Source organism: Python bivittatus, unplaced genomic scaffold (genome assembly GCF_059951505.1).
Source record: "Python bivittatus isolate LINGU-HERP-01145 unplaced genomic scaffold, Pbiv_v1 ctg000020_np1212, whole genome shotgun sequence".
Lineage (NCBI taxonomy): Eukaryota > Metazoa > Chordata > Lepidosauria > Squamata > Pythonidae > Python > Python bivittatus.
In genome coordinates this window covers 61,255,753-61,280,969 of record NW_028277030.1, presented here as the reverse complement: position 1 = coordinate 61,280,969, position 25,217 = coordinate 61,255,753, and the positions used below count along the sequence as shown (strand labels likewise).

The following is a 25,217-nucleotide window of genomic DNA, read 5'->3' as shown; positions in this document are numbered from 1 at the left end:
CCCTTGAGTCAAACACAACTGCTTCCCTTTTCATTTTAATGTGCTGTTTGGGGTATATTCATGAATGTGGGCTTCTTATTAGCATTTGCAGTATGAAAAGGAGACTAAATCAATTGAGCCTGAGTAAAGAAAAGAGCCTGTGCTCTTTTTAATGCAGCAGGTACCAAAGGGACCATTAACTTTGCATACTCTCTGCTCATTCACACAGAAATACAAACATAAAAAGAAATATTTATTTATATGAAGTATTTATCACATTATATGATTTATTTAGGTGCATTGCATCTTAAACCCCTACAGTCTAGGTTGCTTGATGAACTCCAGATTTCTTTTCTAAATGGTTTAAAATTATGGTTTGTTCTAAACTTTGAACCATAGTTCTGATGAAATGAGAAACTATGATTAACTAAAGACATCTGGATTTTTATTGCTCTGTACCACTAAAAGAGAAGGGAAGGATCTGCATCTAAGCCAAAGGCTCATGAATATATTAGCTTATTAAGCAAATACATCACTGTCTTAGCTGGGTGAAAGAAGGAAAAGAGAAATTATTTAAATATCTGTTCTTTAATAAGATGTCTCCCTATATAGAACAAATTTCACCCAATATATACTGTTCCCCATCCATTGCCATTTGGAAACAATGAATCTGTCACCGTGAATGTGCTAGGGATGAGAGTTGTCCTGGGTAGGTGCAATATTTTTATGACATTGCATCTTATTTCCTGAAGAGCTCTGTGCCCATATTTCTAACATTTAAAGAAAAGTGTTACTGAGAAAGGCAGGCAGTCCCATCCCTATTAAACTTCGCTAGCATTTACTATTAGACCCTGAAAGCTGATTACAGACTCTCATGTGATAAAATACAGATCATCACTCTGCAAATGGAAGAGAAGCACATAAACTGGTTGTCAATGTAAAAGCAAGTTAGAACTCTGAAGAAAAGACTTTGGCGAGACTATAAAATAGGTCAATGTGAACTCACATAGTCAGGGTGGAAGCAAGACATTTATTTAAGAACAACAACAAAAGTTGGGATGGTTTGCATTTTATTTAATTTCAGCTGGAGGGATGCATTAAAGAACCATTCAGCGCTGAATGAGTGGGATGTAAACTACTGGCTTCCTCCTTATACAACATCCAGTAAATAGGTGATCCAGATGAATTGACATTAGTACTCACATTACAATTGCTAATTTGATACTCTTGTATCCAGACACAAGTGAATTAACTGCACACTACTTTTTAAGCACACTCCATTTTCCTCCTCCCTATCTTGTCCTCCCTCCTATTTTCCTATCATTTAATGCCCTGAGGCAGGGCATATGCATATCTGCTATGTTACCAACCAATATGCAAAGCTTCTATTTAATAGTCATTACTCAACAAGGAATAAAATCCAAAATTAAATTGGGTACTAACAAGTCAGTTTCAGGGAGCAGGGGGCATGGGAAGAAAAAGCCCTTTGTTTCCTGAAGAGAAGTCTAATATAATCCAGCAGTTTTTGGCAGGTCTGGAAAGAGAGTCCAGCAAATTTGGGCAGCTGGATAGGATGAAGACCCTGTGATCTGGGGTGAATCTGTGAGAGGTCCAAGTGCCAAAGTTGCCTATTCATTTAAGGTAGAGAAAGCTTTGAAAAGGTTGAGAGGAAATACAGCTTTTCAAGGCTGCGAGGGTAGAGCAGACAAAAATAGCCAAGCTCAAGGGTTTTTGTTGTCGTTGCTTTTGGTTAGACGGGATAATTGACATGGAAAAGTTGAGAAAGAACAAGGACTTTTTTGGGTTCTTTTACATAGCAATTTTGACAAAATTGTTTTGTACAAAAGGAAGCGCTTAGCATTCCTGGTTATAGAGAATGTGCAGTGTGGTATACCAATGATCCAAGAAAAACTGCATTTCAGGCAAACGTATATACAATTCATTAAATACATACATGCTTACATCTGCCTAAGTATGTGTAATTGTGCGTGTGTGTATATGTTTAAGTTTCTGTATAGATACATGCAAAGCTATGTATGAATATTTATATAGGCTTAAGCTCATCAGAGTATGCATTCTTGCGCTTTAAATTTCTCCTGCATAAGTTTTGCAGTTTGGATATTTTATTTCATTGTGAGAATTGTGAGGGAGTGGTTTGGCACTGATGTATCTTGATTTTGTGAGGCATCAAGCACACAGTTTTCCTGAGCTGTGACCTATCAAACATTAAATAAGTTTGCATGTTATTTATCAAAAATTATTTCTTACATATGAACTTAAGGTTCCATAGCATATCAGTAGCCAAATACTATCACATATCCATTTTCACATAGTTAGGTGATGTTAAAAGAGAACATGGCATACCCCTTGAGTGCATCAACTAGTAAGGAAAATTCTCCCATTGATCATACTGAAAAACAGGATGTTACTTAGTTTGGTGGTAGAATATCCCAGAATCCTTCAGGTAAGGTCATGAAAATCTCCTATAGAATCACTGCCAACCAGTATAGGCAGTACTGAGGTAAACGAAGCAATACTCTGATTCTGAAAAACAAGTTCATATGAAAAATGGAAGGATAATTCAGCTGCATTCTCAAGAGAATAATTGAACATTGGATGTCAGCATAGATATCTAATGACTGTTTAATCAAAATCCAACATTAGAATTTGTGAAGAAGAATTCTGAAAGCAGCTTATGCAAACGAGTTCATTATAGTTCTTCCCTGGATATATTTTTTATAGCATCCAATTAGATCAGTTTCTTAGATCAGTTTCTAAAGTATAGTGATGCCTTGATCTGTCACATAGCTCACTGATGGGCTGTCGGAATCACTCACTCTTAAGTGCACTGATACCCAACTTTACTTTGTCAACTCTTTTTGTCTAAAGAATTAATACACCTGTAGTTGAAATGCCACAATGCCACCACATTCTAAAATTATTAGCTCAGATGTAGTAAAATTGCAGTATATTAAAATTTAAGCCAAATTTAAAATTTGGAAATGAAATACATATTTTTCAAAAAGAAATCATTGAATGTTTATGGAAATCACAACTAAATGCACATTCCTGCTTGCTGCATTACTTCCTTAGCAAACAAATCCCTTGGTGTCTCTTTTCCTCATCTGTATGTATGTCATGATCAAAGAAGGCATCAAATAATTTATACTAAACGGTATCTGTTTTTATAGGAGCACATATACAAGCACAGTATACTTATCTCACATCTGTTCTGAACAATCCATGTGCAATCTTGAAATTTTTCTCAGCAAATTTTTATGGAAAATATTGCAGCCTGCCTTCTCTTCCATGTGATGATTATCCAGAAGTATCTCAAAACAAGAATGGCTTAGATCATTATCTAAATACAATCCACATTTTGCTGCTCAGGATATAATGAAGTCAATAATACTAGGGACTGGAATGTTAAGGTTCATATATTTTATATATGTTGTTCATATATATATATAGAGAGAGAGAGAGAGAGAGAGAGAGAGAGAGAGAGAGGTCATACATATGCCCTTTTTATACGACTGCCATGTAGTGCTAAGTGAATGAGAAGAAACACTGCAGGAAACTTGCTTATTTCTGCCTTCTCCTAGACTCTTATAGAGGAAATCAGAAACTTCTACATTTTTTCTAATCACAGATTGTCATGTGTGAATCTAAAATTGCAGGAGGTATTAATTAAGTTTAGTTTAATTAAGTTAGCTACAGTAGCAGTGGTTTAAACCTGGCTTGTTTTAAAATGAAGCATATTAAATGTTTACTGCAGCTTGTTGGTCTGGATAATGTGATGAATTGTAAAAGCAAAGGCAGAATTTTCTGAAATACCCCTTCTGGCCATGTGAGAGGGGAGAAAGAGAATCCACATTTCTAGTGGATGGATGTATTTTGTGCCAGTGGAGGACAGGGTCAAATGCAGCAGTAGATGGGACAAATCCCATCTTGGCACCTTCTTCTCTCTTTCTCTTGCTGCCACTCCTCCTTCACTTTCTGATTATACCCTTTCTATTCCTGGTCATGCCTATGAAACTTAGAGACATTTCTGGCTGTCAAAAGGAAGGTTAGAGAAGCGACCTGTTTTGGCTCAATTTTCCCTGAAATTGTGCTTTCATTTTTAATTCATCCCTTGAAGTCGAGTTCTAAAGTCATTTGCTTCATAAGTCCACAGGCCTCCAAAACTAATTCTCAGGATCATAAAAAAATTAGAACTCCCAGGTGTTTTTCATGAAATGAGTGTTTTACTAGTTTCAAGGCAGTTAAGTTTATATTGGTTTAGAGAAGCATAAATTGGAAGGAGCCAAATAGGCCACTGAGCCCAACTCTGTGCTCACTACAGGAATCCAAATTAAAGCATCACTGACAAATGTCTATCCAGTCTCTGCATGAAGATGTTCAGTGAAGGGGAACCCAACACCTCCCTTGTGAAAAATGCAGTGTTGTTTTTAGAACCTGGTGCAGTCATCATAAAAAAAGGGGAAATAGTGGGAAACTCACAGATATAACTAAACTTTAAAATTTGAGGAACACTATAGGAGACATAACCATAGATATGCCCTCATTTTGTAATCCTGGAGGCCTCTTTTGCTGGTAAACAATGTCCTCGTAATTTATGGGCATATTTTACACACAGAAAGACTATGGAGGCCAACTTCTGAAAAGAAAAATGAGTAGACTTCTGCAGGAATCCCTCCTACTTCTCATATACCCAGATTCTTAGATATCTGCTTCACAAACTCTGTTGTAGCATACAACAGGAACATTGCTGCATGTGCTCATAATAAATATATACAAGCAGCCTCATCTTAAAGGCTGACCACAGTTATACATCACAAGTAGAACGCTTAGCTATTTTGGGTAATGCATTTATCTCTGTATTGCCTTTTCTATAGATCTGCATTTAAACAAGATATCTTCTAAGTTTTTGAAGGTCAACTAATTTCTGGCACCTCACAGTACTATATCAGCTGTGGTGAAATTCTATGAACCTATATTTCCATGACAGAAAGGAAAGAATATACCATACACTCCAATATTTACAGTTTGTCAACAGAAAATGAAATAAAATCCTGTTGTTAATTTAGACAGTCAGCTGTTGCAGAATACTTTCCATGCAAAAATATTTTGTTGGTTTCTTGGTTAAATTGTCTTGCAGTAGACATACATATATATGTAAACACACACACACACCCCAATGTGGAAATTACTAATTTTTAAAAATCATTATTCCATACATATAGATATTATATATTGTATATGAATCCACACCCATTAAAAAAGGTACAGGTTTAAAAGGAAAACATATCACTTCCTTCAATATGCCAACTAATAAAGAGGAACAGAATTGAGAGGGTTGTTGTTGTTGTTTTATTTTATTTTTTTTTGAAAGTTTTTATATAATCAAAAGATAAACAAGAAAGAGTATATATAGAAAAGTAAAAAAAGAAAAAAAAGTGCTAGAAACAGTACACATAAAGAAAGAAAGAAAAAGAAAGTTAAAGACTAGGCTTCCAATCTTCTTTACAGCAGCTATAAACAACCTTTTATCATTTCTCCCCCTTTAGAATTACATTATATAGTTCCCTTCTTCCCACATTCAACCCTTTTTAATCAGCAAATCCAGAAATCCCCATTCATTTTTGTCTATTTTCAGCAAAAAGTCCATAAATTCCAATCTTTTATAAAAGTACTTATTGTTTTGTCCCTAATCAAACAAGTCAATTTTGCCATTTCTGCAAATTCTGTCATATTCCTAGTCCGTTCCTCTGTTGTGGGTACTTCTGCATTTTTTTCATCTTTGTGCCTATAATAACCTCGCTGCAGTTATCATATACAGAATTGAGAGGATTGTTAAGTGAGTTGCCACAGAGCTGCTGTGATTGATTTCGGCAAAGCGGGCAAGGTCTAATTTCTGCAATGATTACTGCTAACCTCAATACAGTTGCAGGATTGCTGTAGAGCGACGGTAAATTAGCATTGAAAATACTAAGGCCGTGCTTCCACTACTGGTTTAAAAACCCCTTACTGTGTTTAAGAAACCACTGCTGTCATATATTTGGTTGTCTGAATTGGCAACTCCATCCTGGCTCTATAAAATTGGTAGCGGTTCACTGCCAACTTCTGCTATCCTTAATGATGGGTAGGCCAATACATCCCCTTCCTCAGGTCACTCTCCTGTTATGCTGTCCCCTTCCTCCTTGTCAACATCCCTGCAGGCAAAACGAAACAAAACCAACCAAACTTGCATAAATTAACAATTTATGTCCACACTGGTGGCATTGCTGATTTGTACCATTTCACTTTTGCACCATTTTGTGTGTGTGTGCCTTCAAGTCAGTGTTGACTCCAAGTGATTGCATGGACACATGGCAGAGTTTTCAGAAGTGGTTTGCCTTTTCTTTGAATAAACCACACTTCTGCATTAATATTTGCATATTTGAATCAACTTTGTACTGAAATTCATATTCAGGTTTCAAAGCAAGCAGAACTCAGCAGTGTATGTATTTGTATGTAGATGCATTTATTTATTTAGAATATTTATTAACTCTAAATCATATCTTAGGATGAACTATGATTTAAGAATTATGGAATAATAATGGAATCACAAGACTGCACTTACTTAAAACTATTAAAGTTATGACATCAGAGTGCAATTATTCTACATAAAATTTGATAGGTTCCATTAGCTGGAGAAGGCTAAGTCTTGTATATTCACCAGCCTTGTTTCTCTTGATGGTAAGGAATGCTACACTTACATAACTGCCTGTCAGGATAAGCGACATTATACAAAGTGAAGAAAAGAAGTAAGAGATAGCAAGCCAATGAAATTAAGGCATGAAAAAATAAAAAGAGAAGGAAAACATACCTAAATAGTATACTTAGTTACTTATTTAATCTTGTTCCAAAGCAGCATGAAAGGCCTTCTCCCACTATTCTCTTGAGGATTTCAGTTGTTGGTCTATAACAAATATAGCTTAGGTGCATCAGATAGCTCAAGTAACCTATCTGATAGATCAGTCATTCTTTTGATCTACTAAGGAGGATCCTTAACTCAATCCAGATTCTACTTAATCTCAATCCAGATTCATACTAGTCTTGATTCATAATGAAGGTCACACTACCAAGAGATGCTCCTTCTAAACCCTTGGTGCCCACAATCCAGAGAATTGTCAGATAAGTTTATATTCAAGCACTGCACTTTCAAGGCTTTACACTACATTTAATGTAGAATAATTGCACTTATTAGGGAAGGAGTTGGTGGAGGTAACCTTGTTTATGAAATCTATCATAGCTTTGGATCAAACCGGCCCTCCATGGGAAATAGGATCCTTTGATAAAGAACTAAGTCAGAACTGCCAGGCTTCCCAAAGGCACAGCTGGAAATCTCAACTCTGTAGGCTCTGACCCACTGCTTGGGATCTGGCTTCACAAATGAAGACTCGTGTACTTGACTGGCCTAGATTAGTTGCTTTATTGCAGACTAGAATGAAGCCATTTACAACAGAAGAGCCACCTACTGAATTTCACAGCAATTTCTCTCTTTCTCTGCTCCAGAGTTTTATTTCTACCCTCCTTCTTTCTACCCTTCCAAGGCAATGGCTATTTCCCTGCTGTCTCCAAGAGTGGGGTGGAGGATAGCTGAGGTGTGTTCTGTAATGGTTCTCTCAAGCCCTGAAAAGGTTGTCTTCTGTGATACCAACTTCACTCTGAACAGTAACTCCCACACAAATATTTTTATAGAATCATATATGCCCCTCAAAGCATATGAAGGGTTTTCAGCAACATTTGGAGGGCAATTACAGTGATCTTAATTTTCTTTAAGACATTATTATTTTAAGGACCAAATAATAGATGGTTTTGTACCTTTTTCCCCCTTAAAGCAAGAAGAAGATAAACTCTTTGCATCAGAGGCTCCTTGAACTGAGTATAAAAACTATTTCATTTGCTATTCAAGAAATAAAAGGGCAAGATCTTCTGTTACCATATTTTAAATAGTAATAATCACCTCTTCCAGCTGATTAAAATTAATACAGTTTTGGACAGCCCTTGTAGATTATTTTAAACTTCAAGGGTCATTTTTATTGTACTTGAACTCTTAAATGTGATGAAAAGGTCTGGGCGGAATATTCTGTCAGTCATTGGAGGAAGAATTCACAAGTCTTGGTCCTCATGCCACTAGTGGCTTGCTTTTCCTTTTCTTGTTTTGAAGGGGGGTATAGTCCTTCAGAGCTGATGATATAATACTTATGTTCATTTTTATGATGCCGTAGGCTCTCAGTTATAAATCTTGTTTCATTATTTTTAATAAATGTGCCACTTTAAATTAAATACAGAAAAGGCACACATATGTTGGCAGTCTTGGCAATGTATTTATGCAAGAGGATAGATTCCTCCCAAGGAGGTGATTCATGTACAACATTCCATTTCAGCCTTACTCAAGTCAAACATATGGTACTTATATTAACTTTAAAAAATGGTACATACTGATGATTTGGCCAGTGTTTTAGCATCTGTGTTAGTTCTGTCAACATCTGTTGAAAACTCAGTTTTTCAGGCCAAAGAATCATTTAAGAAAGGTAAGCCGAGGAACTAAAATCTGCCGCAGGCTCTGCAACAAGCTGGCTGATAAGCCAAACCTCTGGTTGCATCATGGCTTGATAGCTCTGCTGTAAGAACTAGGTGAGTTTCAGTGCAAAACAAGCATGCCCTAAGACTGTGTGGCAGAAATGCTAAGACCAACTACAACATTCACAAGAGGAAATAAAAGTCAGCTGAATATGATGACCAGACTTCTCAACCTGGTCATTTTCAGATGTGTTTGACTACATTAGCCATCAGCCTCAGCCAGCAGAGCCATTGGATAAGGGAAGTTGCAGTCCATCACAGCTAGAAGGTTATTGGTTGGGGAAGTTTATCTGTCCATGCAAGTATCCCGGCATTCCTGAAAATTAAAACAATTGGTCCCTTTTGAACAAAGTGGATATTTTTAAAGATAGAATATTTGGGCTTTATATTCTCCCCTCCTTCAATTTTTGCTCATGAACCACTCACTCTTAGTCCATTGAGTGAGATTCACATAGTAGCTATCAAACATAGTGAAAGCTAGAAGAATAGTGGAGAATGAAATCAGGGTGGTCACTGCAAGCTATGCATAATTATTCCCAGATCTCAGAAATACCATATACTCATGGGCCTGGGCTCTTTGGATGGCTTTCTAGAATAACCAGGTGTGTCCTTTTGCTTCTTATCTGCAAGAAATATTCTGGTTTGGGAATTTTTGCTTCTTTCTCCTCCAACCCCCATGCTTCATTCTTTGCTACAAACAAGCTGCTAAGGGAAGAGCAATAAGACATTGTCAGTTCTGTTTAAAATAAAACATAGCAATAAGTGAGATCCTAAATATCTTTTATAGAATCATAGAATGTAATAGAGGGTACCTTGAAGATCATTCAGCCCAACCCCCTTGGCCAGTGCAGGAATCCAGTGGTACAGCATCTCTGACAGATGGTCATCCATCCTGTTTAAAACCTCCAGTGTTGATGAGTCCACCACCTCCTATACTTCATCATTTGCATCTGTTGATGCAGCCTAGGATTGCATTGGCTCTTTTACAGCAGGATCATACTGCCTTTCATGTTCAGCTTATGATCTATGGAGACAGCTAGGTCCTTTTTGCATGTACTGCTGCCCCACCATCATATTCAGGCCTTCAATTTTTCCTATCCAAATGTATAGATTTGTATTTGTCTCTGTTTCCAGCAACTGAATTGTTGTCCCAACAATGCAACAAGTTGTCCCATTTTGCTTGTTTCTATCCATTTTTCCAACTTGTCAAGATCGTCCTGATTCTTGATATTATTCCCTAAGGTGTTTGCTATTCCCCCTACCTTTGTGTCATCTACAGATCCGATCGTCATATTTTCCAACCCCATATCATTTAGAAATATGTTGAACAGCAAGAGACTAGAATGGAGTGTGGTGATGTGCCCTTGATACTTCATTCTAGCTTGTTACAGCACCATTGATATATACTCTTGAGTACAATTCTTAACCTAATCTGAACAGAAATCCTACTGAACTCATAGTATGTACATTTTAAACATACATACTATTAATATACTTGCTAAAAGAAAATGCCAGTTTCACATACAATAATACTCTATTTCAGATACATGGCTTCTATTGTACGCACAATCATTTCAATGCTATAAGAAATGAATGTTTGACTAATGAGCATCTAGATGTGTCATCTGTATTTTAATGTCCCCTGATACAATCTCATTTGTCAAAATAAAATCTTCCTAAATTTAGTTATTCCTATAATTACTTTTGCAAAAGGTCCTCTGATAAAATCAGAGCAAACACTAGACAAATACAGACTGCTCTGTTTCAGAGTTCATGCTGCAACTTTAGCACAAAGGTGAATGAAAATGCAAAACTTGTGTCTCATTTACACACAACATCAATCAGAACAAGAAGAATGACATGATTATAGCAGAAATTCCAGTACTGGGCAAGGGGTTGCCCAGTGTAGAAATTCCTGCACTGGGCCCATTTTAGCCTCAAATATTCCTTAATCATCTGAAGGCTATGGAAGAACTCTTTTAGAAAGCTAACATAAATAAGGATTGTTTTGGTGTAGGGAAGCCACAAGAAGTTATGAGTTGGGCCAACAAACGAGTTATAAAGTTATGTTTTGATGGCTCTGAGAAGGACTTCACCCTACAGTGGCTTTGATTTTATTGTTTTGCCTAATGGGCCAATATAACTATCTCCAAATTGGAGGTAACAGGCCAGGTTTTCTTCTCAGTGAATAGTCTTTGAAACTAAGGCATGAGTTTATGATGATTCCATACAGACAACAGATTAGGTGATACAATTGTTGCCAACTCTGATTGCAGCTAAAAGACTATGTGGTTGAACTCACTCAATAGCCAGTATTTCTGTACACAGGAAACTAAATATAATAGAGGACCAGTTTTGACCAGCATCCCAATGGGTTTGCTTTTCAATGGGCAAAGATTTTTTGTGCAGAGTTTTTGTTTCTTTGTTAGTCTGCTAGAGTGTGGTTGTTGATGAGGGACTTTCAGAGACTTACATTCTTACTCTTGGCTTGAAATGATCATGTTCAGAAATGTTCCCACCGCTGGAAATGTTCCCACCTGTGTGAATTATATTTCAATTGAATCCAGTGTCTTGTCACTGGTTGTTCTGAAGCTTTGTTCCAGGAATTCTGTTTTTCTTGTCTGTTTGATACTTATGTTTCAATTATTTTGTCCATGCCATGGGCTAAATAGTGTCAATCAAGATAATGTACTTAAGACTTTTTGGAAGACAAAGGATAGGAGCAGTGCTTGGCTGGCAGATGTGTACTCATGTGAGTGACAAATGACAGGTGGATGTCAGATGGGTTGTTTCTTCCTTCATTCCAGTGCTGAAGAATTAAGACTTGATCAACCATATAACAAGAAAGCACTCATCTTATGCAAATGCCTCTCTGTGTACCTGATAATCCTAAACGTTTAGTGATTCTAAGCTAGATTTGACCTTGACTTCTGTGACAATATCATCTATATGTGGATAGCTACTGATTGCTGGTTAACCCATAATATTTACATAAGGTTAAAGCCACTGCTCAAGGACAAACCACAAATATAAATAAGCTTGTTTACTAGCATTGACCGCGTGGCACAGTTTTACTTCACTGTGATGTCAGGATTAGGGGAGGAATTGCCTAGTTCTATACAGTATCTGGACAACAGATTTCCAGCTAAATAGTGCAGAGATAAAACCAGTGGCCTTAACTATTCATGCTTCCTCTGTAAACCCGATTAAATATAGAATGTGTGCACATATGTGTGTGTATGTTTGTTTACAATTTGGAGAGTGGGAAATACAAAGAGATTTCAATGACACTTGTGAAAATGTCCTTGGACTGCTTTCCTTCTCCCTCACTAAAAAAAAAAAAAAGTCTAGCATCTATATTTCCAAGAGAAACTCAACATTCCAAGGGCATTTCATATCATGAAATGTGAAGGGAAAGAGATCTTATAAATAGGGAAGAGATCTTACTTCCCATTCTTCTGCTGCTTAGAATCAGATTTCTGACCTATTCTTCTACAGGCTCAGAATGGTGGGTTTGCTCTTTGATGTTATGAAGCTTTCAGCTCCTATTATAGTTAGCCCTGGATTTACAGCCCTATTGTCTAAAGGACGAATGAACACCATCTGCCATCATCACCTCTCCCTCTTATAGGGAGGAAACTGGTATTATCTTAAATGTGTGGTCATGTGTATAGGAAGGCTGTAAGAATGAATTATAAATAGCAACTTTTGCTACCAACACTCTTATCCAAGTTCTCCTTTCCAACCTAAAATGCAATTTTCTTCATCATTTGTGCTGCATCATTCTTATGTATATAGGTGTGAGGCATCTAATAATCCTATTTATTTATTTACATCTATTAACAAATAGCAATACGGTGGTGTACAGATAGAAGTAAAATACAAAAATCTTATTTAATTGGATTATCAAGGAGCCTGGAACTGGGTCGTAGACAATTATTCTATCTTTGCTGTGCTTAATTAATACATTGAAAGCAGGTGAAGTAAAAAATAAACTTTCGTGTTATTGTGATCTTTTTTGGTGGGGGGAGGCTCAATTCTGCCATTAAGGAGATTTTTAAGCATATTTGCTACTATATGGAAATATTCAAATCTTTTCCTGTTTTCTAGGATCTTGCTGCAAACTGTCTGGCTGCAACCAATAAGAAAATTATCAAATCTTTATGTTTCAAAGTGTCATTTGAATTATCTGAAAAACGTAGGCCAATTTAAGATCTAATATAGCAGTCTAAAGTTCTTATTTGTCCTATTTTAATTCAGAAAATCAGTCCAAAGGGGTCAACAGCTTTACAAGAGCACCACATATGATAGTATAAATCTATTTCTTTACATTTTCTCCAACACATGGGGCTTATACTATAATTTATCATGTTGAGTTTCCTTGGTTTTAAGTACCATTTATAAAAAAACTTTCACTGAGTTTTTCCTAATTTGGGCTGAAACTGATTTCACTGGTTTTCTATGCTAGTTGGATAACCATAAAGTCAAAGATAAATAAATGGCATGTGATAATTATTTTATTCCCCTTGAAAATATTCACAGACAATATGCATGGTGAGGAAGCTGTGGCTTTCCATGTACTGCTGAACTCCCTTATAGTTGGCTCCACTGCTGAAACATCTGAGAGCAGTTCATCTGGATGTTTATTTCTATCCCACTCCATTTTTGTCAGTATAATCTCCCCCCCCCCCCCCAGCTCTCTCTCTTCCTCTCTCTCTCTTTCCATTAAAATCATTGGCCAGGTCAATGGGACTAACTCAAAATACTGAAATACTCTTGGACTTATATTTTAACTGACTGGATATAATGCCTGGAATATAAACATTATCAATCCATTGGATTATTTCATTTCCCATGGTTGGAATGGGGAACCTGCAAAAGGGTTCCCATGCTCTCCTCTCAAAAATAGTCTTGCAGAGAGAGGTGATCACCTTAGTGAGTGATGCTGAGGAGGGCATCTCTGCTGTCTTTCCTCCTCTTCTCCTAAGCAGGCAGTATTTCTGGCCCAGATTTATTGCCTTGTTCTGTGTGATTGTATGTTTCTGAAGTCAGAGTTCTTAAACTAGCTAATTCTCCAGCCAAGGGTAGGGAATTCTCAGATTTAGAAATAGTCTGAAATACCATTACTACTCCAGTCCAGGACTTGTCTGATTTAGAAGGGGCTTTTTATTTTGCCATACTGCTTATTGATTTTTACAGCTTATTTCTTATAGATACTCAGTGCAGAGGATATACATTATATAATCGCATTCATTTTCACTGTGGCTCAGTCTGCATACTCTGACTGTATTGATGGTACATATAATCAACCCAAATCAATCTGCTCTTCACTGAAAGTTACATATTATAATCTGTCCCACTGATCCAGTGTGGGTTGGCAGATAGATCTTTTTCAACTTCTCAGTCTAGAGCTGAGAGAGGACACATTTAAGTATATGACTAGATTGGTCCAAAGTCACCCAGCTAACTTCCATGCCTAAGGAAGGACACAAACATGTTTCTCCCCAATCCTAGTCCAGCAACTGAACCTCTACATCACACACAAAATCCCTTCCAATCTATATATCTCCCTTCCTTTCTCCCTTCCTTAGTACATTGCTGATATAGTAATGTATACTGCTTTTTGTTATTTATTATTGGCTTCTACTTTTATTGTTTTAATATGTTATATGTCACCTAATGTTACCTGGGTGATTGAGGTAACTGATATAAATTGAACAAACACACAAACAAAGAATATGACAGCCCCACCAGGTAGACCAGACCAGGAATCAATTCCACATAAAGGCTATTTTCTGTTTGTGGTGGACTTAAGATACGTTTCACCCTTCATTTCACCCCACACCAAAGATCTGCTTTGTTAAGAGTTCTTGCATATCTCCATCAAAGTCATCTTCCTTACTCTATACACACTGAGATAGTAAGTATGTGAAGGATTCACAAACATTTTACTCTAGCTCTTATGGCTGTACTAATTGATAAAATGACACATTTAAGTATATGACTAGAATTTAACTTGTTCAAGGTCCTAATCTGGAAATCAATAAAATGGGCATCCGGCAATCTGGTTAACAACTAGATTTACTTTTGCTGAAAACATCTGTTCTAAATTACAAGGTTTCTTAGGGAATGTGGAAGTATTTATAGTGGGGTAATATGAGGCCTAGAAGCAGGAATTCTTTTTCTAGAATAACTCTTTCTTCACTATAGGTTTTACAAAACTTGTATTTTGATGTATATGTTTTGCCACCATCAAGAATTGCTGGGTTTTGAAAGTAAGGCACTGAACTTTCATTCTAAAAAGGTAGAAGTTTAGGGCAGAGATTAAAACTCTTCCAGATCATAGCTATATCTTGCCTTGTATTTTAAGAACACCATGCTGTCAGTTCATACTTATGTCTCTAACAGCTGATCATCTGAGAAAAGATATACAGAGTAATAACTTTATGGAGTGCACACATACCAGCTTTTGAAAATGAAAGTAGTTAAGAACATCATAGGATTGATAATGTGTTCATTGATCCATGTGTAAATCCAGCCATCTGGCTGGCAGAGATAGATAAAAGATTTATGACAAGGCAATTTTTTTATAACTTCAAAAATCTCAACTTTTGCATTCCCCCTCCCCCCAAAAAAGCAATTGAAATCTCTCTGGAATATGATGTGGTATCTCTTTTTACCACCACCAAATATTTCTCCCAAAGCCTATTTCAGAGTAGCCTTACCATCTGGTTCCATCTTCTGAACCTGACATAAACAGTGTATGTGTAAATAAGCAACCAAATTGACCTTCTCAGATGGAAAAGAAGTGAAGACGGTAAATAGTTTTGTTTACTTGAATTCAAGGATAGATAAGATGGACATTGTGCTGGAAAAGTAAAGAGGATTCTAGAGAGGAAGGCAATGATAAACTTAGAAAAAAATCTTGAAAAAGGGCATTTAATTATCAGAACAGTTCAAGCAATGCCTTAACAGAGGTAATGGTATATGCATATAGAAATTGAGACAATACTCAGCAAATAGAAACACACATACTTTTGGGCATATCATATGAGTGGATGATGGACTAAAAAAAATGATTGTGCAGTCCTATTTCTTATTTCCAGAAAAGCTGGTCCCCTGTCTTAGCCATGTAATTGAATCTACACTAGACTAACAACTACATGATACACCTGTATCTACTTCAATGTTCCAGTGAATGGTGATAATGGAAGAACAGAAAAAAAAAAGAGTTTTGAGGAAATTTGATGCAACATTCTGAATGAATGTGATCTCGGGAAAACAAATAATGCATGAAAGTAGTGAGTATTGGATTAGAAAAAGGTCTGTGGAATACAAGTCTATTCACATGTATACTGTATATGGGAAAGGAATGAAATCTGAAAGCATGATTAGTAAAGGATATAAGGGTTATGAGAATGTGGGTCATTTTGGTAAGATCAAAAGTAGATCTGAGAGGAAAATTGGACATGGAAAACAGGGAAGGAGGAAAAATTATAGTATAAGCTGAATAGCTGCAGGAAGAAACAAATATATAGGTATGTTCTTACTCAGTTTGGTGAAAGAGAGTTTGCTTTTGAACTTCCTTTTAATGGAAATGAGATGTCAGTGAAATTCTCCATGGCGGCATGGTGTTCTTGCACTTATTTAACTACTAGATTGCCAAGACCTTGTGTAAATATTCTGTACTGCTTTATGCAATAACATCTCCAGCCATTTGCAGTCAGCTTGTTTTCCCCAATTTCAATTAAACTACAGGAGAAAAGAGCAGGAGCGAATTTGTCCTATGGGGATTTTTTTGTTTTTTCCAGATTGTTGGCAGTCAGGTTTCAGAGTGATGGAACAATGTAGAAGAAACACCACCGCTAACAAAATTAGCCTCCAGTACCTCCAACAATGAACAGCTCAAAACAATGTCAACAAAGATTTAGAATCAAGCCTCAATCACCCTGAAGATAAAATAGAAAAGTAGTATCTTTTCCTTGAAAGGAGAGAAAAAAAGCAAACTTTGAAGAAATTGCAGAGCACAATTCAGCAAAATGTTTGTAGGACAAATCTGTTTAGAAAAGTTTCGTTTTTGATGAAAAGAGGAATGGATGGTAATCACTGACTAATTGATTGTTTTAATCATGGCTGCAGCATTGTGTAAGCTATATTATGAATTATTGCTTTGTTATACAATTTGATACAAGCCTTGTTGTAGTGATGAGGTGAACCTAGTATTAAATGGTTGACAATCTGCTACGGCATTTGTTGCATCTTGTTTTATGAGCTACTAAGAACCAAAGACTCAGCTCAATTTTATTCCTCGTGGAATAGAGCAAAATAATAGTCATAAAATAGATACTGTCACAGGCAGGTGGTTCATTCTCCTTTACTTCTAGAATGTACAAATAAATAACATTTTTGCTTTGCTTTGCTTTGTTCTGCCTCATATGCAATTATCACATATTATAAGATACCATGGTATCCTATGGTTCCTTTGTAGTTTGCGTTCAGTTTGCTATAACTAAGAGAAGCCAAATAAACAATTAATACCATAATCCTATAACAATCTATATTTACGTACTCTGAAATAAATCCCTTAGATTTCAATAGGGCTCATTCCCTGAAATATAAGTACAAAATTGCAGCTTTGCATTCCCATGGATTCATCACCTGATTCATTTTCCAATATTTTCCCATGATTACATCAAGCATGGGTCTTTTTTGCTTATGGGAATTTAAATTATTTTGCCTTTGGAGGGCCATGTGTTCCCTAAACCTTCCTTAAAACAAAACATAAATGTGACACCAAAAAGCTCAAGCTATTGCCTCCAAAAACCATTACTTGTTGACTAACAAAGCAAAGGAAAAGGAAGCTTGGCAAATATGCCACTAAATGCACTGAAACAGACTTGCTAGACAAGTAGACTAAAGGTCAAGTAGGTTGAGTAAGTGTTGACTAATCAGCAGTTTCAAAATGGCAACTCAGGAGCTATGAGTGAAGGTTGGCGACAAAAGGTACCACCTCCTAGACAAAGGGTGCCATGTTTTTGTGCAGCACCCATTAATTTCCAATGGAATATGTGTGGCATAATTCCCTGGAGCAGAGAGTATCATGGCTTATTTTACTGAGTTATATGTGCTCTGCAGATAGATTATTACTGCTATTTTTGGTCTCATCTGTATTGGATTGTGCTCTGAGAGGGCCTGTGTTCATCATATTATTTCATGCAATAACTACACACAATAACTTTTCATCTCTCTTCAGGATGTGGACATCCTGCAGAAAAACACGGAGTCCATGCCAAGGAACATGCAGGTACTGCCCAGCTACCCAAATATCAGTTTTAAAAGAGTTAGCATCTCCCCGCTCCCTCCAAATATGTCTGAAGAAGAGATGGAAGAGAAGCTTGTAATATGGGACCTTCCCCCCACTGTAGTTGTGCTTTGTAGCATAGAAATCTCCAAGTGAATGATGAAGATATAGGAAGAGGGAACTAATGTGGCTTATTGCAGTTACACAATGAGGTCTCCTCTCCTTTTTCACTCACTGTCTTTCTAGAAGCACTTGAAGTTGAGAGGAGGGGGAAGATCTGGAAGACAGCAAATCTCATTCTGCTATCTCATGTTACCAGTCTTGCACAGTAATTTCAGAAGATGACAAGCTGAAAAAACAAAGCAGCTACATTTGTATTATTTAACCAGATCTCCCTTCTACAACCAAGTAGTACCAATCCATGTTCATTAGTTGTAATCTGGATGGCACTAGGTTGGGGCTGACTAAGCTATACCTACATCAATTTACAAGCTATAATACAAGACTCTGAAAAGGGGCGGGAAGGGAAGGAAAGGAAGAAAATAGTTGAGAGCTCTGTAAAACATATACTGTAAAAATCCCTAGGTAACCATGTCACTAATAATACGATTTATATTTGGCAAATCTAGACAAGTAGTATAATTTAGGATGATGTAATCTTCCTCTGGCATTCTGTTCATGCCAGGCAGCTTACCAACAAATCTAGGCCCTGATAGTCTGGCAGCAATTGCTACATCAAAACAAAATGTGATCTCCACTGATTTAATTGTGGTGCCCCCCGAGAGAGCTTTCTTTAGCCACACCAGGTTTCAAAGGCCCAGAGTTCAGGATTGGCAGTAAATGACATACAGAGGCATGCTGTTTTCAATGGAGGGATGCTTCCAGTGATGCACTCTAAAACATTGCCATTGGAAAACCTGATTACTGGTCAGTTAAGAAGGTCCATCTTTTAAAAGCAAAGCGTTCTCTTTAGTTTGACGTGCATTTCAAAGCCCTATCAGCCTCATTAAGCATTCTCCCTCAAGTTATCGGGGCATATGCCAAAGTCCTATCAGTTGGAACATACTTGTGATTCACTGAATAGCCCCTTTCACTAATAAGGTATCACTAGGAGATATCAACTGCCAATATTGTTATTGACTGGGCTGCTGTTGAGCAGTTAAATTCTTGGGACAATGAAAAGATTAATATCAATGGAATTATTCCCTGGTAAAGGAATCTTACTAAAGGAATCTTATATAAGGCTTTCTTACATCAAGTCAAGCTATTAGTCCATCTACAGGCTATAAAGAGTTACGATTTTAGAGCAGCTGGCAACTCTCCCAATGTCAGTAGCATTGATAACTATCCTGCTCCACCAAGAAATGGTGGCCTGCATATAGGGCTAGTGTAATGTGAAGAAGGAATTACCTTGAGGGACAGGTGGAAAAGCCACCACCAAGACAATGGTCAGATAAAAGAAACCTGAGTCCAGGGCAGAACTGTAACCTGAGAAAATGCCTCAGACAAGACCCTCCCTAGTTCTCATGAAGATAGGAGAGGGGGGGAGGGAAGCATATTCAGATTTGCAAAATACTGTTACTATAACTTTATAATAAAAGTAGTATTAGCCTGCATGACCTTGGTTTCTTAGTCTGGTCTGACAGCTAGCAGAACTGAGCTGAAAAAATCCAGGTTGCCACCAGATAGCAGTAAAGAGACAATGGTTTCTATCTAGAGGCCATCCAGACTTTTGTACCCAAATTTGGTTGCCCTGTCTCTGAATCAGAATTTCAGTTGCCCCAGATCCCTTTGAAGCACCCACCAAAATCAGCAGAGTTTCTTTCACTACCTAAAATGATGCCTGCAGTCCTTCCATTTTGTTTTCTCAGCATGTGCTCCAAATTTCATGAGTTTTTGCATGCTGAGATAAATTCCAGTGCTCTTGCATGATTGTAGACGTATTTCAGCAGTGGGATGCCTACACCATAGAGCCATCATATGAGACGGTGCAACAGTGTCCAAAACCTGAATAGTTTGACTGGAAACAGATCTCCAGATTCCAGGTATAGGTCTTTCCTACTTTTCTACAACAGGTTTCTGTAGCCATTTTCTGCCTGAAATGCTGAAAAAAGTGCTGATTTATAAGAATGAAAGAAAAAGTGCTTGAACATCAGTTGAAAGGCTTAAACACATGGAATAAATCCAACAGATCACAATTATTATTTTTTTGAAGAGATTTTTGTGAGAACCAAGTCTCAAAAGAAACAAATTATACACTGTACCAACTTCTTTGATGTGAATCAGGACTATATATGCTTGGACATGCTAAGGAAATGTCTGTGCTTTAATTTTCACTTTGGCTATATTCTTTCCTTGCTGTTCAATAAAACTTTAGGTAAGATGAGGATCTAGGATTTGTGAAAGAAATATACTGTGTTAAGATCACAGAAAGCACTCCTAGTACTGTACAACTAAAGTAACATGCAATTTAAAGGAAAGAAAAGACATTTGGAGCCTATATAAAGAAACTGAGGTAGGGACAGTAACTATTAAATATACAGTGAAAGTATTTGATGATGCTTTACTATCCTCTAGACCAGTCTTTCACAGTCTACAGTAGTTGTGTCATGAGTACAACTTACAGAATCCTCAGCCAGGATGGGCGTTTCCAATCCATAGTATCCTGTTTCAATCCTCTGGAAGAGGCTGTGGTGATGACTGCATATTCAAGTCTACAGTCTGCTGCTCCTTTAAGTCATGATAATTCTGAGGAAAAATGGTAAAATAAATGTTTGAGCTATTAACATGTTCTGAAAAACCTTCAGAAGCAGAGAGCTTATAATTATTCTGTGCAATTGAATTATCTAGAAGAGAATGTATAAAGACTTACCAACATTTTTCTTATTATTCCAAATAGTAGGTAACTAATCTTGAAATGATTTGACACAATATTACAGTCAGATGGAGCAAGAATCTAATTATTGCAACATATTGATTGTCCAGCATGTTTGATACATGGACTAGGATCCAATATGCTGTCTCGGTAGAATATCTGCAGCTAATAGAGATTCCAGCCCCCAGCCCCAAACAGAGCATAAGTGTTGCCTTTTGATTACACATTTTCTATGCTCTCATTCCTATTAAAGAATGAAAATCTGAAAGGTGGCCAAAGAGCAGTGATAAGGAGTTAGTTTGTTTATGAGTTTAATATGATAATTTGGCAAATTATTTAGCATGTAAGAATTGACATTTGCCCATTTTTAATGAGCAGAAGCAGCATCCTATTCAGATCTGAAAACAGGAAAGCTGTATCCTGCCGTGATGGGTATGGCTACATAGAAAGCATCTATGGTCCTTCTCTAGGACTACTGTACCTGGGCTGCAAAACCCTGAGTGACCTCCAGAAGGCAGCAAAGAGTTAGCATTTTCAGTATCTCTTTGTCATTTAGTAGCTGTCTAGATTTTTGCAACCCAAATGTGTAGCCCTTAGTTATCAGAAGACACACTGATCAGGTAATATTTCACTGACCCTTCTAGATGATAGGACATTTTCTACTGGGCCAGCTTTATCTTTTTCTACTCTGCTAGTAAGCACTCCTCTAACAAAACACAGGGCTGCACCCAAGGCCATTTTTATTTCCTAAAAATGCTTTGGTGAGTTCCTGCCTGCCTGTCTGCCTGCCTTCCACAGAGTGCTCCCTCTTCCTATTCTTTTCACAGCACTGTGCGGTATGTTGGATGGAGAGCAAATGACTGGCTCACAGTCACCCAGTGAGCTTCTATGCTGAGGATGGATGAAAACCTAGACCTTCCCAGGGCTAGTGCAACAAATTAGCTGCTATACCACACCAGGTATTTGGAACCAGAAACCAGTGTTTTATTGTCAGCAGGCTAGCTTCCCATGCATTTGTTTAAATTAGAAGAATCTTTAGAAATAAAGTCAAAGGGACATAAGGCTTGTCAAGTGCCAAGGGAGATGTTTATGGACATTTCTGGGCTCATAAGAATCATGTTGTGTCAAAAGATTCATCAACAATTATGCTTCATGGTAGTTGAAAATAAAGCTTCCATGTACAAGGCTGCTGGGTTTGGCTATCTCTTATTATGCTAAGGTATTGGAGAGGGACTGTCCACTGACAGAATGCGGAAGCAAATGGAAGATTAATCACATCCAGCAAGATACTGCTATTGCTTATTTCCATTTTATTCTGCATTAGTTAGGCCCTACCTCAAGTATTTAGACAGTCTGGAATAGGTTCAAAAAAGAGCAACGGGGATGATCAAAAGATGAAAAAGCTATGAAATGAGGCCATAAGGCACTGGAATGTATAGCTCTGAGAAGAGAAGACAGAGGAGGGAATATGGTAGCACTGTATGAATACCTGAAAGGATATCATGAATACCTGAAAGGATATCATGTCAAGATATGTTCTCTATCATTCCAGACGCAGGATATGAAGCAATAGCCTTAAGTTTCAGGAAGGCAAATTCCTATTTAATGTTAGGAAAAAAACCAACACCAAACTCCCTAACAGTAGAGCAGTGGAACTAGTTTCCAAGTAGAAATGGTTCTTCTTCCCATGCAATGTTCAAGCAGAGGTCAAATTGCTGTCTGCTTGGAATACTTTAATTTGGATTCCAGCATGAAGAGTGGGTTGGATTTGATGTTCCAAATAGTCCCTTTTAACCACTGAACTGTATGTTTCTATGAATTGCTTTAAAAAAAAAAAGCTTTTCACTTTATCTTTACTGAGCATGATTGCAAATTACATTCACTTCTTATGACCTATTGATCTTGTTAATTCTGAGTGGAGTCATTATTTCAATGGTATAGTTAAATTGACTTTGAGGGTGTCATGTGGATCACTTTAAAAAGTCATCTATACTCAAATACTTTTAAATACTGTTTTCAAATCAGTTCAGTGAGGGAAGGGGGCTAATACCAAAGAATGTCCAAGAATTATCAGGGAATAGAACATTCTTATAACTTAGAAATGATAAGTTAGCAATAGTGAAAAGACAATGTTATCTGGTTAAGATAGGGAATGTAGGGAGATAAAAGCTGATGATGAAACAATAAATGCAGAATCAGTCACCTTAATCAGTATATAGGCATGAGTAAATCACCAAAGCATAACTCAGAATTCTAGTAGGAGGTAGTAGACTTCCCATGGGATTTTCAGGATGAGATTTCTTTAACTAAATGTTTCACAGAAAGTTTTCGGATGATGATGGGATGTTTAACTTTGACATAGTGTGGAATTAATCCTACCATGTGATTTGTCTCAATTAGTTTTAACTCCCTTCCATCCCCATCCCCAGAGGAATGGCTCATTTTGATTAATGAAACTTAGAAGTTAAGCTAGTTGCAGTCACTGCCCCTAATCACTGTGTGCAGTAATGGTTAGATGTAGAGAGTAAGAGAGGTGACCTTGATGGAGATACACAAGCTCCATTACCAAAGTGACAAAGGGGAAAACCATATCTTAAGTTCACAATAGAAAATATGCAGAATAGGCTTAGATACCTCCCTAATTCACATGAGTGTAAGAAGGGGAAGAAGGTACAGCACCATCAGACTTGGAAGATTCTGTTATAGCTACTCTCAAGAAAAGTAGTTTTAGCCTTTCTGTGGAGTTGATTCCTTTTCCAGTCTACCTGATGGGGCTAACATTAAAGGGGTCAACAGAAGTGGTTGGTCCTGCTACTTAGAAGGTTATCTTCACCATGGGAAAAAAGTACCTAAGTGAGCAGTCAGAAATAACTACATCTTTGTGGGTGAACTACAGTTTGGCTTTAGGACTGGCTTAATTATCATGGAATCTCCTAAGGAACTTGGGAATGATGCTCAATGAAACTCAGATTTCTCTATTGGAGACTAATATTTTCACTGTCTTAAAATTCCTAGGATTCCTTAAGTGGAAAGCACGGTGATAAAATCATTTAAAATTATAGTGGAAACCAAGGTTCTCTACCTTTAGTCTACAGGGTTGACCCGACTAATAAGATCAGGCAACAGTTGCTGAGTGTGTGAAAAGGAAAGTGCCATTGTACAAACTTCTGGCAATGTTTCCTAAGCCTCGTGCCAAGAAATTCCCTCTGATTAAGGACAGAGGTATTGGAGTCTCTGTCAGTAGAGCTGCTTTTCTGTAGACCAGTGCAGGATTTTATCCAGTGGCCAGTCCAGGCATCTTTTCTGTATGCAGAATTTGGCAGGCGTCTTCAGATGTTTTTCTTAGGACAAACAAAATGTCTATTGGTTCTCATTCCCTAACTGATACTTGTATTTTTAAACATTGGAAAGAAGATAGGAAGTTGTCTTATGCCTCCCTGTACTGCAGGCAGAGGTAAATTGAGGTCAACACCAGCCTTTGTGTAGGATGTTGTACATCATACTCCAAAGTGGGTGGGCTGAAAATTATTTTGAATTTACTATCTTGTCTTTGCAACATTGTAATAGCAATATTTTAAAAATCAAACTTTATTTTTCATCAGTAGAGGGCACTATGACATTAAAACCCAGTGCTTTAGCTCCATCTATTGATGAAAAAAAAACACTGCAGTTTTTCCTTTTTCTTGTAGAAGAACATTCTGTAATGGTATGTGGCAGTGACCTTGGGAGACAGGAGATAGAGTTGCAGACTAGGCAATGGTCAGAGAAGAGGCAGCTTAGCCCACAGAAGAAATGGGGGCATGGCAAACATCTCAGAAAGGACCCTCCTTACCTTCTTAAACTGTAAAGGCAAGGGGGGAGAGATGTACTTTCAGACTTGCAAGATTCTGTTATTGTAACCTTGCAATAAAGGTAGCGTTAGTACTCATGGTTTGTGGGTCTTGTCTGGACTACCTCAAAGGACTGATCTTGCAAGTCTGAAAGCACTTCTCCCCTCCTTTACTTTTACTTTCCAGAAAACTAAGGAAGGTCTCTTCTGAGACACTTCCCACCCCTCTTTTCCTTTTGTGGGCTGAAATACCTTTTGCATGATGGTTACACATTCCAATTAAAGAGAACATTTCAAAGAAGCAAAATGCAGTGTGGAGATGGAAACAAGATAAAAAGTGGATAAAAAGGCCTAAGGGAGGAGACGAAGGCCTCAGACAGAGTGAACTGAGGAGAAATTAGTGGAGAAAAACAAAGCCACAATTAACAAAAAAGGCATTGGGTGAGTTGGTAGAAAGTGGCTGGAGGTGAAATCAGAAGGGACAGCTTCAATGGAAAAAAGACAGGAGAAAAGAATTAATTTCAAATGCAGTAGGAAAAAAACTATCAAGGGAGAGTGCAGAAGCAACTACTGGATGGATGAGACATGAGGAGAAATTAAAGAAA

The 25,217-nt window shown here is 37.3% G+C and overlaps 1 long non-coding RNA gene across 1 annotated transcript in view; it reads left to right on the top strand.

Annotated features, from left to right (window-relative positions):
- LOC112540109 (uncharacterized) overlaps nucleotides 1-25,217 on the top strand; it is a 107,141-nt gene that overhangs the window by 19,414 nt on the left and 62,510 nt on the right. The window contains exon 3 of the long non-coding RNA XR_015795935.1: nucleotides 17,861-17,911. This is a non-coding gene — a long non-coding RNA (uncharacterized LOC112540109). The remainder of the gene's footprint in view (nucleotides 1-17,860; nucleotides 17,912-25,217) is intronic.